This window comes from Lissotriton vulgaris, chromosome 9 (assembly GCF_964263255.1).
Source record: "Lissotriton vulgaris chromosome 9, aLisVul1.2, whole genome shotgun sequence".
In the NCBI taxonomy this organism is placed as follows: Eukaryota; Metazoa; Chordata; class Amphibia; order Caudata; family Salamandridae; genus Lissotriton; species Lissotriton vulgaris.
This window is the reverse complement of record NC_141697.1, coordinates 534,005,155-534,024,219: the sequence shown is the minus strand read 5'-3', so window position 1 is coordinate 534,024,219 and position 19,065 is coordinate 534,005,155. Positions and strand designations below refer to the sequence as shown.

Below are 19,065 nucleotides of genomic sequence, written 5' to 3'. Positions count from 1 at the left end.
AAGATTAAGAACCACAGAATAACTGCAATTGAATCAAGGAGACAGGTACCCCTTTATCTCTATCCTGACACCGTCTGAATGAGGGCCACCAGATAGCGAGAGACAACAAGATTGACAGATTTGGCCGAAGACATAGATGCGAACACCTTTAAATAGAAACTAACCATAATGGACTACAAATTGATAATGCAATAAGGATCTCTGTGTAGAGGGAACTATCCAGTGCCAAAATAGGAGTGGCATTCATATAAAAGTCTTGAAAAAGATGGCATATCACTAAATGAGCCCATCGAAACGCGTCGGCGCCTACCACTGCACAATTATATAACCTAACTCACCCCAAGAACAACGGAAACAAAGTCGAGTCTGGGATTGAGTTGTAATGAGGGTTTAAATGTGCAACATTGTATGACAAATCGTTGATGTCTTTGTTTGTCTCCCTTCTCCCCTTTCTCTTTCTCAACTGCACAATCTAGTTTATTTGGGCAGGTCTTTTCAATTTATTTGGATTATAGTACAGGTATTTGTTGATGTCTATATGAATTGTGAATGAGTTGAAAAACTCTTTTATGACACAAGTATGTTTTTTTAATGTTTTAAGAATTGTTTTAATAAAATTTCGATATTTTATACATAAAATTGTTTTTGTTTATGCCTTTGCTTAATTGAGCTTTGTGTCCAAGACCAATATTTGGGTGTTTTTTCTCAGTTACTTAACCAAGGGAAACTGTCTAACTTCATTGTTTATAAGTACCCTATTCCCCTAAGTACCCTATTCCCCTGGTACCTGAAGGGGTCTCTCTCAATCTTTTTACGTACCTGGGAAAAAGAAAACCACCTTGTCTTTACTAGATGGCTTGAGCATCAAAGACACATTTCCCTCCTCGAGCACTCATTTAACAACCTAATGCATCCTGGAAGCTGTGGACCAACTTCAACGCACTAGATGAGAGTAATATGCTGCCTGAAAAACAGTAATAGAGCATCCTGGAAAAAGCACACATGCATAGGGAATACAAGATTAAGTAAAGCTGTGATATATAAGCAGCAACTACATGCATTACCGTAAGGTTTTTTATACCCATTGTTCAGCAATAGATCAGTGTTTTGCATGAAAAGTTAAAGACATGAATACAGGGCTCAAAGGGGACCCGTTTCAATGCCCCTTTAAATTATTACCGGGTCTGAGAACCATAGGGACCAGGCCCACGTAAAGCCCTGGTACTTATTTCTGCCAACTAGAATGGTAAATGTAAGGATGCAAAGAACAGACCTGGAATGAATGAGCTACCCAGGCATCACCCTTGGAAACTTGACAACTGTTCGAATACATGAGGAGGCTTGACTGAAGAGGCTGCGGCTGGCCAGTCACCTCACGGTGGTCTTCCCACGAACCCTTCAATACAGCGTGAGTAAGATCACATGTAGTGCAACGCGTTATGAACAGGACCACTGGAATTATGCAGCAAGGGAGGACCACATTTATGTGGCAGTGTTTATTAAATTATGCGGCAAGAACATGCAAACTATGCTGCATAATGCAGCACATTTTGTGATAGTATCAGTTTAGTATCAGTTTATCATTTTTATACATTTTAACACTTCTGGACAAAGGCTTCACCTCATCAGTACTAGTAAAACCAAAATACAGCAATATGCAACTGAAATGTTAACACTACACCTTTGTGAAGTGCATTCCACTGCACATAAACACATATGTTGCCACAATTTTTTATTCATACGTCTGGTATTTCATCCTTCTGAGGTCGATAAAATGAGTACCATTGCGTTGGTCAACAATAAACTTCTGTTATTCAGTGCCAAGATACCATTGGGTGAGCGCGTGCTTTTTTTTTTTTTTTACAAATAGACGTTATGTTATGAGCTAGAAACAATTCTCTGATAAAATCTAAAAATATGCAGCAAATGACAGATTATGCGGCAAAACCATAATTGTGCGATAAATGCTAGGGCCGCAGAATCACATAATTCCAGTGGCTCTGGTTGTGAATGAGTTGGTCATTGCTATTTCAAGAGTTGCTCCACAAACGTATCGCTGGTTTCCTACACTCCTCTCTGCAGAGAAAGGAAGGCCCTGTTTAAAGACTAAGCTCATTTCAGGGTCTCTGCTGAACCAGAACTTGTGCACAGATGCAGGTGTGAGGTGCCCCCTGAAAGGGCTGTCAGCACAAATCAGACTTAAAGCAGCTGGACTGCACTTTTTCCAAGCCCGAGGAGACTGCAGTAAAATATCCAATTTCCCAAAGAAATTCCAGCGCTCGCACCAGAGCTCAAAACATAAGCCTTGCGGCCAAACAAAGCAATCCAGCAGCCATTAGCGCCGTGGGAATGGCGGGGCAGAGGAACGCAACGAACCCGTCCCCACCCAGTCTGCGAACTTCAGTCAATTAATAGACAGTAATGTTGGAGGATGAACTGCTACAAATACGAAACAAAATAACGGGAGGAATTAAAGAATTCGAGGTAAAAGAGACTTTGAGGAAAGGGATAAAAGAAAGAAAGGATGATATGAAAGAAAAATGCACAGAAAGGCAGACAAATCGAGCTAAGTATGGAAAATGTAAAAAAAAAAACAAGAAAGAAATGAAAGGTGGAGGGGAAGTGTAGAAGTAGAAAGAAAAAAATCAAGGAAAAACCAAAAACGGTCTGGCCTAGGCAAGGTGGTGTGATGGATAACAGTTGTTTGACTTTTTTTTTTTTTACTACAAGCAGGTGCCTTAAAAATTAAAAAAACTGGAACGAAACATGGTGTCTACATTGGGTAGCCATATTTTTGTCCTACAAATCATATATTTTTTAAACAGTACAGGTGCTTCCTAGCAGTGCACCTTAAGAGGAATAGAAACCTTTTCTCTGGTGTAATCCATATCACAGAAACATAGGATTATTTTTGGCACAGTAAAATAACAGTTTACTAGTCGCTTATTTTTGCTAGAATGTGCACATGCTCAGTAAGAATGCTGCCATTAACAAAGCAGGAAACCAATGGCTGAAGTGGGCAGACCTATTGATGCACTGAGTTTGCTGTGGTGGGCGGCAACAAAATTTGGACGAGAGATAGGTAAGTGTGTGAGTGGACGTGACTGTGCCTACACAAAAGGACACAGGCTTTTTTTACTTGCCGAATTGACAAGGATTGGTAAATAAAAATAGAAAAAAAATTAAGAAGTCATGCAAATGTCTTTTTTTTTTTAATGGATCAGCTGGTTCGGAAGGGTGCAAGAAACATGGTAGGCAGGGAAGAGCCAACAGTGGCAAAGAGAGAAGCACACCAATGAGAGAGAACACCACAAGCACAGATGGGGGTAGAGAAGCATATGCACAAGAGAGAGCAACATGGAGAGGGAGAGAAAAGATTATTAGGGAGACAGTTGGAAAACACATGTACTCTCGTGCAGTAATTAAATAAAAAATAAAAAAGTAGTTCCAAAAAAGCAAGCGGAGGAAGCATAGAAGCCAGCCAATCAAAGAGATGCAAAGAGGCCATGCTCCATGTGAGGGACAAACGCAACACAGGCTGAAACAAGCATAGCCATCCTTGGGGAAGGGGTGCGACTGCGGGTCTGCGTACAGGAAATAGAACAATGCAAATTATGCCTGGCATGTCAACAAATTAGACAAAAACAGACCACTGGCCAGGAAATGGCCTGACAAAGCAACGCCAACACTGCCATTTCTACAGCGCTTTAACTCGCCATATAAATAAGGCACTGTGGTTCAGGGCAAGACGGTATATGGGTGGCGCCGACGGGCACAAAAAATTACACTCGCCTATGGCTGCTGCACATCTCTGAGAAATGCAAGCGTTTTTAATAGATCGAATAATTTTTAAAGCCGCAATGCTCATAAACATAAACTGTAAAAAATAAAACACTTTAGTTAGATATATTTGAATAAAAAAAGAATAGGCTTTCCAAGTGAAAATTTGCATTCCGATAGTTTCAGCAAGAATGTGTGGTGGGGGGGGGCGGCGGGGAATATGTGTATTGGATTGAACTTTAACGCATTTATTATATTCTTTAATGGAAATAAGCAGAGATACGTGCAGTTTGCAGAGTTTCTCTCCTGCAGAATTGTCCAATACTCTGTGTATTTACTTTCACCACACCGGTTGGTCTGGTTCTTTCAACAAGGCACTGTGTTTATTTGCTTGCTCTGGTCGGTGGAGCGGGGTCCTCCATCTTGGGTGGTCCCCGTTGTTCCCTCGCACCCACCAGCTCCTGCTCCTTTTCCTACCTCCTTCCAACACTTCATGCTGCGCGACCAGATCTCAGAAGCCCTTAATTAGCCACACTTAATAGCAACCGCGATAAAGGCTCGCCCTAAAAAACGCATGGGGGCACCTCCAGGAAGCGCTTTCTGCTGAAAGACCCAACGAATCCGAGTGTGAGAGGTCCCCCGCCCCTCTATAGGCCCCCAGACCACTCATTTCAGCAGAGCCGGCGAGGAATCACAGGGCGTCGTCTGTGGCCCAGCCTTTTCACTGGCAGCAAAATACGTGAGACAAATCCTAAAGCATCTCCCCGGATAATAAATCGTATTGGAATAAGAGGTGTGTATGTTTATTAATTTATAAGCACAGCAGCGGCTTGTAAAGTGCTCCACAGAACTTTATTAGCGAGGAGTTGGTTATGAAATGGCGGCGCTCACCGGAAGTGTTAGTCTGCTGCAGACAGAGGCCACCTTTATACAATAAAACCAGTGCCCCGCCTCCCACCAAGCGGTGTTTGGGTGGATATTGAGATCAGCTAATAGAAACTTATAAACTGCACATAAGCAACCATTTTACGACACAGGATGCCACAGACGGTACAGCAGAGGCCATTTAGGAGTAAAACTTGAGCAAAGGTGTTAAATTTGTGCACTGAGGAAATCTCAAAGCACAAACTTACAGTAGTTAGCCAAAAATACACTTTGGGCCTTATTATGAGTTTGGCGGTCCTCCGGTCGGCCTGCCTCCGCCCAGCTGTCAGGAGGACCACCAAGCCCGTAGGGCACCCACCTGCTTAATTACGAGTGCAATCCATAGAAGACGGACGGTGCTGCGGTGGTCTCAAAGCGGTGGGTTGTTAGGCTCATAAGACAGCATAACATGCAGCCCGCCACCAAGACAGCACCTGCAGCTCGTTCCTGCACGGTGGGAGACGGGGTGCAATTACAGGGTGGCACAAAGGTAGCCCCCGCCTCAAGCCCAGGTCTGCCAGGGGGCCCTACTTGCCTCTCTGCCAACATTTTCATGTGGGCTCACCGCCCTGAAAAGGGGAGTGAAAAGGCAACTCATGTAAATGTAAATGTGTTGTATTTGTATAGCGCAAACAGTGACCCGGAGGCATCCCGGCGCTTGTACTCCTACCACAAGGGAACCCCTCCTGGCTTTTCCTTGTGGGGTGTCCACTCCTGGGCATCCCATGGTGAAACCAGGCATCCCTTGTGTATCAGGGGGCCTTTGTGGAGTCTAAGCAAGCTATTGCCCAGAGTTGCAGCGTGGGACCCATGCTTAGAATCGGCACTGAGGCGAGAATATCCGGTCAGAGGAATTTAAGCCCGAAACCCGCCGAGGTGGGAATCGAACCCTGGTCCCTGGCCAGCGCTCTGCATCAAGGTCTGCCGCTCTAACCATTGAGCCACACTTCTCCACTAATATGCTCAGCGTGCCAGCTGCGGCACCGGCAGCATATTCAGGCCAGTTTCAGACCGCCGGCCCAGCGGGATCCTTGATCCTGGGGAGCCAGCGGTCTCATGGTGGTCTGACTGACACACTCCGAATACTGCGGGCAGATCCGCAGTGTGGTGGTGGTGGGACTCCTAATACGGCCCTTTGTCTGCAATAGTGGTTCGGGAAGTCCAAATGGGAGGCCTTGATGGTGCAAATGAATGACAATATGGGTTGAAATGAGCAGTATCATTGGTGCAAATGAGTGCTTTGCTCAAGTATTTACTGCAAACCATGGGCCAGCGGACATTTTAAAAGGGCCAAACTGAACCAATAATCAAAAGTGAAGGTTTTTCGATCTGGTGTCAAATGTGTTAGTCATTCTAGACCCTCAAAACTCAAAGTACAGCCCAGAGGCCACTTGCAGCCCTCCCGACCTTCACATATGGTCCCCAGGTGAACAACAGCATTGGGCTGCTGTTTACTTGAGAGTGCACTAACTGTAATTTTGCATTCAGAAATCTGTAAAATAAATAGGCAATCATTTACACGCTAACTAAGTAAAAGAACACTTAGCTTTAGGAACACATTCTTTTTTAAAGACATTTTGCAACAAATTTGTAACATTTTGAAAAATGTCTTCAAAAAAATGTATTTCATTAACAAGCAGAAGTGCTTCACCTTAGTCATCAGATTATATCATTGCATTGAGGAATGTTTTTTGAAGGTGCTAGCTGTCAGAAATGAACGTAGAAACATGCATGCCTCCTCCCAACAGGACAACAATGCCAATAGTGAACTAAGAGGCAAGTAAGTTGTCTTCTGGGTGGCCTCAGCTGTTATTATCGATGGCCAACATAATAATCTATTAAATCAACAACAAGAGGTTTTGTACAGCACACATCCCAAACTCATGTACTTCAGGGTGTTCTTATATTTGGTAATGAAGAAAGAGGAAGCAAAGTGAAATAGAAGGATCACACAATTTGGTTAAACGAGGAAGCAGGGATGGATCATTGGTTTTCTAGTTTCACACCGTGCAATTCGATTTCATTCCAATTCAATCAACAGCTTACTTCCTTTCTTACACTAGACTCTCCCAAGGTAGCAATGGCAAGCAGAGAAGGCTACGGTACAGTTAAGGGATGGCGATTCAGATATCGCATAACACACTATTGTCAAATCTATGACTCTCCTAGAGACTAAGGGCTTCATTTAGACTGCAATATGGCAAGAAACCCTCAAAACACCTCCATGACTCATTGTCAGATTGTCCGGGACGGCTCTAGGCTTATGGCGACCCTGGGCAGGGAGCGTAGGTAGGGGGTCCGGAAGAGAGGGTCCGGGGGGCAGGGGGGGGGAGGATGGGGCGGAGCGCAGAGGCCAGTGAAGAGGGGGGTCAGGGTGTTTGGAAGTGGAACAGAGCCGGAGGCCGCCAAATCCCTGCCGGGGGCCGCCACGCAAATATGTATCCATCCTCAGAGGATTATTTTATTAAGGATATATATTGGTGTGGTGGCCCCTGGAGTTTGGTGGCCCTGTGCAGGTGCACAGCTTGCACATGCCTAAGGCCGCCCCTGTCATTGTCCACACCGTGTACGTACTTTTCTTCCCCTACACTGACTTTACGGCCACACCCCCACCAAAGCCCCACCCTCGCTCACCCTGCCGGCATCCGTGAGGCCCTCGGGCACACCACATACCACAATACTATGTTCTATCTAGACGAATACGCAACTCTGCGAAAAGGAATTTCTCCTGAGCAATTATAATGACATTTTGAGACACCCCAATGTAAGGGCAATTCTGGTGGACTCAGAATGAATGGCTCCATTTCAAAGATATTAAGCCGGCTGGTTTAGGGGCTGTAACTCAAGGTTCTTCCTACAAACATACAACACATCATTCCACAAGGCATCTGAGCGCTCACTTAACACAGCATCAATGTCACCTTCGCCTTCCTCCTTAACATCTGACACTCAGCAGCTGCCAGGATCGGGCAGTGCCAATGCCCAGAGTACTGTGAGGGAAGCGGAACAGTAAAGAAGGTCACCATTTTAAGACGATGTGGTTAACGAGGTGGGTACTGGTGTCCTATAATTAACTTTTACCTTAGATTCTACGAGGCAGATGCTCCAATTGTTTAGAGAAACTACTCCTTAACAGTATATACATTGTACCATTTGAATTTACTGCATTTGGCACATACATTTCCACCTACTTTGCAGATTCCACAAAAAATGTTGGTGGATGAACCACGTAATTTATGTTTTATGCCACATAATTCGGATAAATCTGAAGCATAATTTGGTCCCTCGTGTAGCAGCATAAACCTAGTGTCCCCGACAATGGTAACGTTCTGGAGAGTGATTTAGTTGCTGTTATTAGGATGGTGAAATCCATATTGCACGAGAACTGTGACGTGGTTCCTTTCAAAAGCCATAAAAATGATAATATTCGTAGGTGAAAGAAATTCACAATCTTAACCTCACTGTCCTCTGTGATAATGTCACAGGTTTCTTTCCGCTCACTCAACGGCCTTCTAACTGAGATCATGAAGCAACAAGAGGGCAGAAAAAAACCAGAATGTGTATACCTTTTGACTGCCTTTATGTGTCCAAGTCTATCCCTTAATGCTGTACTGACTGAAGAGGGGGCAGACAGACATCTGGAGTGACTGCTTTCTGTGATCAAGGTTTGTGGGGTAGAGCAGGCGGTGGGGAGTAAAGGAAGGGATATCCACTGGTGATGGAGGGACAATTCCACCCCGGACGGAAAGAGCGCGAGCACCCTGCATTCTACGAAGAGAAATAGTCTCTTTATTAAACTTCTCAAAGAAGAGAACTTTTATACTCTCAAGTCCTCAAATAATTCAGCTTTTTACCCCAAACCCCTCACAGAAGGGAGCTCTACACAAGCCTAAAAGCTCTCACCTCCTAATGCGAAGGGGTCTCTTTAATCCCCAGTCCTCACAGGAGAGAACCTTTTACTCCAGAGACCAAAAAAACACGGGGTTCTTCCCTACAGAATCTTAAGAGGCTCTTAGCTGCCAAGTCTTAAGCAGAGGAAATAGCTTTTCTGCAAGCCCACGGGAGGGAAAGGACCTCTTAACGGGTACATTTCGTGAGCAAGAAGCAGTGACCGAGAGCCCAGGTGCTGAGAGCTAATTAGCTCTGCTAACAACCCAGGCGACCATATTAAATTTCAACAGGCACAGATTTTGCCTCTCCTCAGCAACTGTTGCCATCAAAATACGACCACGTTCCAGCCGCGTCCATTGCACCTGAACTGGCTTGTCCGAGAATTCCCCTGCGCAAAAGGCTATTTATAAGTACGCCATTTCCGGTTTCTTTGCTGGGTCGAGCTCTGGAAGATAAAAGCAACGCATTGCTGGTGGCTGGACTCCAAGGTTCCATAATGCCCTGGAGTTAATTAGGTGGTCACAGAGGATTCACCGACTGTCTACGTTTCTGCATAAACAGGGGTTAAGGATTGGCTGAAAGGACCATGTATATAGCGCCTTATAAACATCAGAAGTCATGCCTCCGGGCCTGCATTCATCTACATACCTGGACGAGGGCAGTTAAAATTGTGACTCACTGCGCTGTTTTCCACATAAATATGGAAAACCTACCCTTACTACACGATCCACCAACAGCGGCATAATGTACAGAATCCGACAAAAACAAAGTTGGCTCCAGCTCAAGTGGATCAAAAGTTACAAAAAAAGGTGTCATAGCTGGTCACACGCACTGGCAGACTCTTTACAAAAGAGTAACTGGTCACCAGCCAGTTGTGTATTACTTTAAACAAGTATTATTGTGTTAAAATAATAAAATAATTCTGCCACACAATGTGATGTTTGAAATCAAATCATTTTCCTCTTCTGTAAGCTTAATTAATTTAACTCTGCCGCATAGTTGGTCCTCCATTGCAGCTTAATTCCAGTTTTCCTGACTGAAATGCACTAGTAAGGTAACATTCACTAAAAACGAAATGGTAGCTAATAATAGATACAGTGGCCAAACTCATTTTTATTCATTTTATTTACCTCTGTATATTAAAAATTCAACAGGCCCAGCTATGATTTCAACCAGCAGGTAAACAAAACATATCTATTCAGCCTGTGCCCTGTCCACTGAGCTATCTTAAATAGAGTATGCAGCAGAATGAATACAGCTGTTACTGGTCATGTGTGTCTTGTGTGGACGTCAGATACCCGATGACCTTTGGCAATGATGACTTGTATCTCATTACTTCCAGTGGGTCTACCTGATTTCCAGTGGTCCACCTCCTGAGATGAGCAACCCCCTTGCTGATAAAGAAATAAAAACATGCACTTATTCCCTCTTACTTAAGAAGAGCCCCTTCTTTCAATAGGTGCGTGTCATTTCTTGTGACACCTACAAAGGTGTAATCAGATAAAAATCTGCTGCTGCCTTAATTGGGCGATGGATCACAAGGACTGCATGGGAAAGACTCACCTTAGACAATGAAGTTACTAATACGCAACCAGGTTTTGTCCTATTGCCCTATCTCAGTTTTCATTTTTGATGACATACCAAAGCCAACTACACTAAAATAAAGCCAAGGCTCCACAGCACCACCAGACACTGATAAAGGCACCAATTTCACGAGATGCTACTATCATGTCATTTGTACGGATAACAAAATCATTTTGCCTAATCCCACTGCCCTTGAATCCCCAGCGTTAAACTTGTAATGTGAGATAAAGGTAGAATGACATGACTAAGAGGTCCTCTGCAGATGTGCATCACAGAAGCCCGCTGATTCTCTGCTCAGAAGACAGACCTGTCGATTACTAAAGTAATCCAGGGTGCCAAGAATGCCTGTAGATGACCCATGATCCCTTTGGCTACTTCAACATTTCTTACATGTGCACTCTGGCCAGTGGTGACTACCACAAATCTAAAGTGGTGGGGTAGAGGGGGGCTGCTAGGGGAATAATATATATATCTTTGCCACTCCACTCCACAAGCAAGATGCAGGCGCTCTCTCCTCTCGAAAAGAAACGTGGAGCACAGACCCAGGTAAGTTTAAAAATCTGTTGGTTTATTGAGCTGTTACTCAGTCGGCCATTACGCGTTTCGGTACTGACGTACCTTGATCACATATATATATATATTTTTAAACATACCTTTTGTTGCTGCTGACACTGCTGGATGCCTCAGCACTCCTCTCCGTCTGGCAGTCCCTGGGGCACAAAGCACAGGCTCCCCATCAAATCCAGATGCTGGTCTCATGCTACACCAAGCATGAGAGAAGCTCCAAGCTTGGCCTGAGCAGGCTGGCTGATACTCGCTCAGGCACAGAGCCTGTGCCATTTCTCCACTCGGCTGTACAATACAGCAGGGTTGGAGAAATGTAACTGCGCATGTCGATCCGGCCATCCCAGCGCAAAACCGACATGCGCACTTACAGTGCCCATCACTCCTCCTCCCTGCTATGGCCCGTCCCCGCCTCAGATTCCATGGCTCAGTCAGTCAGCGGAAAATAAAATATTATTTTATTATCATTTTATTTTTCGCTGACTGAGCAGTAGGTCAATGCTCCCCCGCCATTACGTAGGAGATGCCCCTGACTGGCAACGAATGTCTGCCATCCAGTCCAAGCGCTTGGCATGAGTCAGGCCCACAGTATCTCACTGACAGAATTGGGCCTTATCGTCAGGGGAGAGCGCTTTGTCCTTTTGAGTCTCTTCTGACTGTGGTTCCTCGATTTGCCACTCTAGGAGAGGCGGTTCCTCATATTCCGTTTAGGCTTCCGGGCCTGGAATAACCTCCCTTCTGTTCTATGGGATATTTAAAATGAATTCCTCTTCTAGAAAGACCTGGAAACTCTTCTGTTCACTTCACTGTGAGACACTGACCAGACGTGCACTCTACAAACCTAATAATTAATTCCCTCATTCATTCAAGTACAAAACAAGACCCCTGAGCAAATTCACCGAATGAAGCAGATTCTCCTCTTGAGATAGAAGCAAAGAACGGTACAAAACGTTCATATAGAGGGGGCTTGCAGGTTCCTGGGTGCTCATGCAAAATGCTTTTGTACGTAATTCGCCTCCAGTTAGCTCGAGGCAAGCATATGGTTGCATGACATGGACAAGAAAATCTGGTATCGTACACAACTGTGAAATAAGTAAACACAAAACAGTCGATACGGCAAAATGAATGGCTAAAGCATGTTTGCACAAGCAGGATTCCTGGTCTCCAAATATGTGGCGGCAAAGGTAAGTGCAAAAGTGCCCTAAGCTAAATTCAAACCTACCTCCGATCCCTCAAGTAATCTGACTGAGCACAAGTGTTGGGGCACATTGGTGATCACAGTTGACGGCCCTGCAGCATAGTCTCACTGAGATAAGCGGTGGATCCAAGGTTGCGACCTTTCAGGGCCTTTGTAATGACAAAGTCAGTTAAAGGACTTTATACAATCATTCTACACCGTCCCTGCCCCATATTACTGGACAATGCTTTCTTTGCTGGACTGCAGACACGACTGCTCTTCTCACACCTCACCTGAGTAGTGTGGTCTACAGCCCAGTAAATAAAGCCCTGCCCAGTAATGTGGAGCGGGCATATAGACTGGCTGTAATAGTTAGGCAACGCAACCCCCAATTAATGAATAAGGAATATTCAATATGTGGGCCTGACGACTGACCACTGGTGAGGAATTTAAGGGAGGAGGTAGAAGCAAGAGGATGCTTCTAGTAGTATTCCAGTAGTTAAGAGTGTGCAGGGCTGGTTGCTCTCCATAAATGGTCAAATGATGCCATCAAGTCAAAGGCTTGGGACTGGGAAACCGCTTGTCAATCTCTGATACACAGTTTGAATGTCTCAGAGGAACATCAATCAGGAGGGCACCAAACCACTGGGCTGAGGTGTTGATCCTCCTGCGAACTCCCTGGTGGGAGGTGCAAAAGCAGATCTGTGTTGCCAGGTAGGTCTCAGAAGCAGATCTCCACTGCTGCGATGTGCTGAGCCGGTGCAGGTGGTAGGCACACAATACAGTGTGGAGTCGGTGGTCACTTGGTTACCATCACTAAGGGGCACAGACGCAACGCACCCTAGGGCAATTGTGGCCTCTGTAGATGGTGTGGTCTTGCCAGGCCTAGCCGCAGCCTTAAATGGGTTGTAACTCCAGGTTCACCAGCAGGAGAGATCCAGTGCATCGCCAGCCAGCTCAAAGACAGAGACAATATGGAAGTCAAGTCTCTGGGTGGAACCTCATATGTTATCAATCTTTTAACTCATTCTTGAATGATGATGGATTAAACCCAGATCAGTTGACTGGGGGTGAGTGCTTGCAATGTTCAACACTCCGTCCATCATCCCCTTTGGTTTTTGCTTTGTTCGCCTTAAGTTGGCAGGGTATGCCCAGACGTAGGTCCCTTGCTCACTTTGCCACTGGATTCAAGCTAGCCTGGCTGATGACAGCAGATTAGCCAGAAACCGGTCCCAGGATGCTTGTTTCCGGTCCAGGGAAGACATAGCTTGGCAGTTCGGGCTGGACTGTTCCCATGAGGCACAGGGTCAGACTGATTTGCATATGGCCATGTCTGAACTGGGGTGGCGGAGTGAGCTAAAGAATGTTGATGGATTAAACCCAGGTCAGTTGACTGGGGTGAGTGCATGCAATGTTCAACACTCCGTCCATCATCCCCTTTGGTTTTTGTCTAGCATTTGTAAAGTTGAAATAAAAACTTTGAAGGGGAAAATCCTCAAGAATGCTTCGGACTTCTATTTGTGCGGTCTGGACTGGAAGGGTAGAACACATTGCTTAATAAGATATTCACCAATGAGGAGTACAAAATGTGAATGACGAATACAAAAATGGACAGAACAACTCAGAAGTTGAAGGGAAGAGTACAGAACTATGGAAAGTAGAGGACAAGACACAACCACACACACTCGTGCAACTGGAGTCAGTAGAGATGGAATCATCACATAATTCGAGAATAAAAGAGCAGCAAAGTATATAATGGATCACAGATCTTAGCTCCAAGTCATGCACGAATATGCATATGTAATCCCAGCCCTTAATTTGTGTTTTTCACACACTATTTACCACAGAAATAGTACAACAGAGGATCCTAGTGCTAGAGGAAGTTCATTATATGAAGTACGTTATTCAATTCCTTCACTCTAACCCCCAAACATATCACAAGCTGAGACAGAGCCAGTCTGAATTAGATAGCGAATGAGGTGGGATTCATTTTTACAAAGGCAGTAGATGCATTCTTGTTGAGATACAAGAGACTCTGATTTAGAAAACGTAATGTCCAACAACCCTGGTACAAAGTAGTATTTACTTACATGGATACATCTCATCAGGGAGGAGCGGAGGAACATCGCTACACTTAAATTACCACCAAAGCCCCAGATATAAAAAATCAAATAGTAATTTATTAGCATTTTATTTATCATCCTCCGTCCAAACAGAGCATCAGGAAGGGGCAGGGCCTGCTGAGTGAGATCAGCAGGAAGGAGGGCGGTCTGTTATTAACGGTTCAAAGTATGCATGCCTTTTTGGCTGGCCGCCTTGCTATGGACTGTCAAAGACAGCCGGGTTAGAGCAAGTGTAGGCCTCCAGAGCACTGTGCAGTGCCAAGTGCGGCCGCTCCCTCCAATTGGGGTGCTGCTCTCATGTTGAATTAGAGCAGCACCAGGATTGGTGAAGGGAGTTTCCTGGTGGCCGGTCTGCAGTCAAACAAAGAAGACGTTCTGAGCGGAGGACGTCTTCTTTAGGTCAGTGTATTTTTTTATATATTATTTTCACAAGCGCCCACCCCCGTAGATGTCAGCCGCCACTGCTTGCCATTGCCTATAAACCGCAGAATTTAAAATACCTTGAATTTCAGGACCCACAAATTGACAACATTCACTGTTGCCTCTTCATTAACGAGGTGGGGCTTAACAGTAAACAATATGAATCAATTTTGTTGCTACAGACTAAATCAAAGAGCAGGAAGACTGGTTACATAATTATTAGAATAGTGGGTTTTATGTCCATCATGAAATCTGTTGATCGAATAGTGAGGTTGCTAATAAGGTGCAACCAATGCCCAAACAGTCGTAACAAGAGTATAAAAGACAAGATAATGAAGTAATAGCATTACAAAATCTGCCAAATTAAACCACATAGTTTGCTTTTTCCTGCCGCATAATTTACTCAACACTCCTGCATAAATTAGGCCTCCCCTGCTGCATAATTTCGATGGCCCTTCTCTAACCTCATGGGTCAAATAACACCACAGATTTTACTTTGCCATCATTTATTAAACAAACAAAAAATCATCCTACATAGAAGCTCGAGTGAAAAAGTAAATGCTCCTTTACTGCTCTGTCAATTAAGAAGGTAATTCAATCAAGAACACGTTATAAATAAAGCGTCAGAAAGTCCTTCCACTGGGATAAGAAATTAGAACATTTACTGTTTAGTTTGGAGCATTTAGGTTTTGAGCAAAAGTTGATGACTAGGTTAAAGGATATCTGTAAAAGTGTCCGAAAATAATTATGGTTGATCCTTACTTTGGGAAGGGTATAAACTGATTTCCAAACAATATAATGTTCATCATTCCACTGTTAGAAAGCTTATTTACAAATTAAGGAATTTCAAAATGTCACAAAGAGCCCCAAAAGTACATTAAGTGATAACATGGGTTCTGTTTCTACCATTAGAAAAAACACAAGAACAAGGGGGCTTTCATGGGAGGGTAGCAAAGAGAACTCCCCTCTCTACAAAAAGATCATGGGTACATGGCTTAGATTTGCAAACACCTAAATGAACACATGACTGCTAGAACAAGGTCCTCTGGACAGATGATATCAAAGTGGAGTTATCTGGCTGAAACACACAAAGAAGTGTTCAGTCAAAATCTAACACTGTATCCCCCCAAGAACCATACACCTTCCATCAACCATGGTAGAGATGATACAATGATTTGGGCCTGTTTTGCAGCAATAGGACTTGAACACCCCCCCTCCCCCCCTCCAAGGTGTCCAACATGAATTCCTCCATACACAAGTCCATTTAAGGGGAAACGGTGACATTATCTGGTTAATTGATAAAACCTAGCCGAAAGTGGATCATCCCACAGGACAAGGATCCAAAACACGTTAGAAAAGGCAGGGTGTGGGACGTCAAATCTGTAACCCCCAAATCATGCAATTCACTCGCTTGCTTACCAATAACTTCTTTATTTTCAAAGACCTCTCGGAGATACGGTCCCAAGAAACAACACTGTATCTACAAATATACAGACAACACTGATTTCTACCTCTGGGCGACTCCTTTGAGGAGTAGTTCTCTCTCAAAGTTCTATGCATAATCAATTTCCAGTTCATTTGTGTTACTCAGAACTATACACATGAATATCCCTCCCACCTTAATTCTTCAAAACAAAGGTTTTTGGTCTGCCGTTTGATGTAAGGAGTCAGCATGCAGCGTATATTAATACTGTGTGTAAGTAAAATAAATGGCACACTTATTTAAACACACAGGAGCAATCTTAACAAGATTCCTGGTAAAGGTGGCCAAGTTTGAATCTTTCAGGAAGAAATGATAGAGGTGGCAGGTCTTGTGGTAATTATGACTGTCTACACAGTGACTACCTGTGTAACCTAATTATACACTGCATTATTTTCTCCTGTGGTATATCTCATCCCTGGAAACCCTGCCGGGTGATTAGTTGTGCTTTACAATTCCATTGATTGATTCATTGATCCCACGGCCAGCTGTTTAAAGAGACATTTTAAACCAATCTACTTTGTATTACTGGAGAACATAGTATTCTTTCAGTTTTCCAGTTTCTTACAACATCTTACTCTCAAGCCACAGACCTGTTCCACATGAACTGTTTAAATGTATTCTTTGCTTACCCATTTGCATGAGCAGATTGTTTTGTTCAAATGTAACATCCACGAAGACATGGATAATCGAAATTAATATGCAACCACCTTAAGCGTTCATTCCTGGTCTAACAACGTCTCTGCAGGCTGGATGACAGATTTTGTAGTCCTCAAGCAACGTCTTTAAGTTTCACTCTCAAGTCTTATCTTTCTCTGCCACCACATTGTGACACCAAATATGACTTTCATCGGCGGTCGCTTCACGAGAAAAAACTAAGCCTCCTACTACTAAAAACACTCAAGAAACACTGTGCAATTGGTGGCCCACTCTCATAATTACAAAGGAAGTACTTACTGGAAACTCTCCCAAGATCAACCCTGGCCCTTGTCAATGCCACCCTCCATTCAGCTGCTCTACAGACCAAAACCCACCGCCTCCCATTTGAAACAGCACATTCTGAAAGTGATTCTCGCTTCATTGTCACACCAACCGCCTTACAGCCGCCCCATATTGGGAAGATAAATGTAATGTTGCTGGGGCTCAAGGCTAGATTGCAGCAGATATTGTTCCACCTTTGAAACCCCCAAAGCTAAGAAATTAAAAACACTGAACAAAGCCCCATGTACTTTGCCCGAGGAATAGCACACAATTCAACCTCCCTTTTTTTTAACCCAATTTTTCTACTGCTTCCTTATCAAATCGCTTCACCCGCAGACTTCCTGTTTCATGGAGCTTCATGGTTCTGCATCCCAGAAAATATTCCCTGTATATCATCTGTTCTACTCTTATGCTACTTTCTACGGATACAAAACTTTTTGTCAGCTCTCTATCATTCGTAAAGTCCTTTATTGTCCTTGTAGAGAGTTCAGAGTGATATAAATGTATTAAATATATACAAATTTAAATCGTGTGATTCATAGCGCACACAGTAAAAACAGTCTGTATGTGGACATCACTCAAAAATGAAGTGCTCCTGCCATGTGAGTGGGCAGTCACAGGGCAGACTGGATGTCCTTGCGCGCACTGTGAACTTTGTTGAGGATACTCCTAAACTTCAACTGAAGGAGTTTGATTAATCATCATTAACTGAAGGAGTTTGATTAATCATCACACCTACCTTCTAAAGTTCCATCTGGACGGCCGTCAGAGGATACCACAACATCACTTCAATGACTAAATAACCCTTCATCGTTCCAGCTCTGGCCGAACACACATCTTTCGGGAGAGACAACCACCTCATCCCTGAATTGGTGGATCACACACAAGCCCAAGGGGGAGGCCGAATTTCCAGTTATGGCCTACTGGAGAACCTGACCTCCTACCTTGCCCCTGACAGCCACCGTTTGGCAGAGTATCTTCCGGCGATCATTCCAACAATTGTCTAACTGACCACAAAGTGTGTACAATAGGACAAACCAAGGCTGGAGTGCTCATCTCTTCAAGAGATGTTCATGGACAACAAGGCTAGAAGTGTCAATGCCAAAAAGGTAGAGAATCAAAATTCTCAAAATCCAATTAGGTTACTAGTCTCTACCTCATCTCAGAAGCACTTTCTGAAGCAGGACAGGAACACAAAATAAACAAGTACGACAATGAAAAAATTAATATTCAGTACTGTGAAATGTGTTACTCAAAAAGATAATTCTTTTCCTCTCAATATCTTGGAGCACCCACGGAGTTACCTGAACCCTAGTTCTTTGAAAAGGCCAGGTCAGGCACCTGGACAGAGCAAGCTTGGTTCATAGGTCCCAATATAACAAGCAAGGCCCATGTTCTCTTCCATCCACAAAGAGCAAGCACGGCCCACGCCTCTCCATCAGAGGGAGCTCGGCCTAGTCCCCATAACATTGATGGAGCAGTACCAATCCAGGTTGCACTCACAGTGACAGCCGCAGCAGTGGGGCCCAGAACAAATGGTCATCCAATCCAGGGGTTAGGGGTCCAGGCCGCGACGTCCGGCACAGCTCCGTGGCAAGGCGGCTCGCGGGGAGGAGTCCTCCTGTACACCAAGAAAGCGCTGTCCTGTTGAGAAGAAAAATACATCTTTCACATCGTTTAATTTATTACATCTCTTATTAACAAATTCCAGCACATCACACAAAAACACTTTTAAGCGTGCAAACATGCCATTTCAGGCTTCAAAGAAAGTTAAGAGCCCAAGGCCAATTAAGTACCTGGTCTTTTTATTCAAATTGTGAAAATTAACAGCATTGTCGCATGTGATGAAGGTAACCAGAATGGGCAGGTGACACAGTGCTGCCCCTCACTGTGTGGTCAGTTTTGGGGGCTTTGGTTGTCTTGTAGCTTGGTGAACACTGAACGGCAGTCAGAGAACTATTCTGTTTTTGGTGATGCCAGTGAACCAAAGGAGTGATGAAGTGGCCATTTCCCATCCTCTCTTTAGCAGTAAAACCACCAAACGCCTCTGAGCTATCAAATGCCCAAATATACCAGTATATCCCAAGCAGCGGCAGTGAACCAGCGAGTACACAATCCTCACAGAAAGGGTCCAAATGATG

The 19,065-nt window shown here is 44.2% G+C and overlaps 1 protein-coding gene across 1 annotated transcript in view; it reads right to left on the bottom strand.

The window, feature by feature from the left end:
- Nucleotides 1–18,483, bottom strand: part of NUMBL (NUMB like endocytic adaptor protein) — a 138,031-nt gene extending 119,548 nt beyond the window's left edge. The window contains exon 1 of the mRNA XM_086936676.1: nucleotides 18,428–18,483. The gene's annotated coding sequence lies outside the window, so the exon portion shown is untranslated. The remainder of the gene's footprint in view (nucleotides 1–18,427) is intronic.
- Nucleotides 18,484–19,065: the final 582 nt, after the last annotated feature.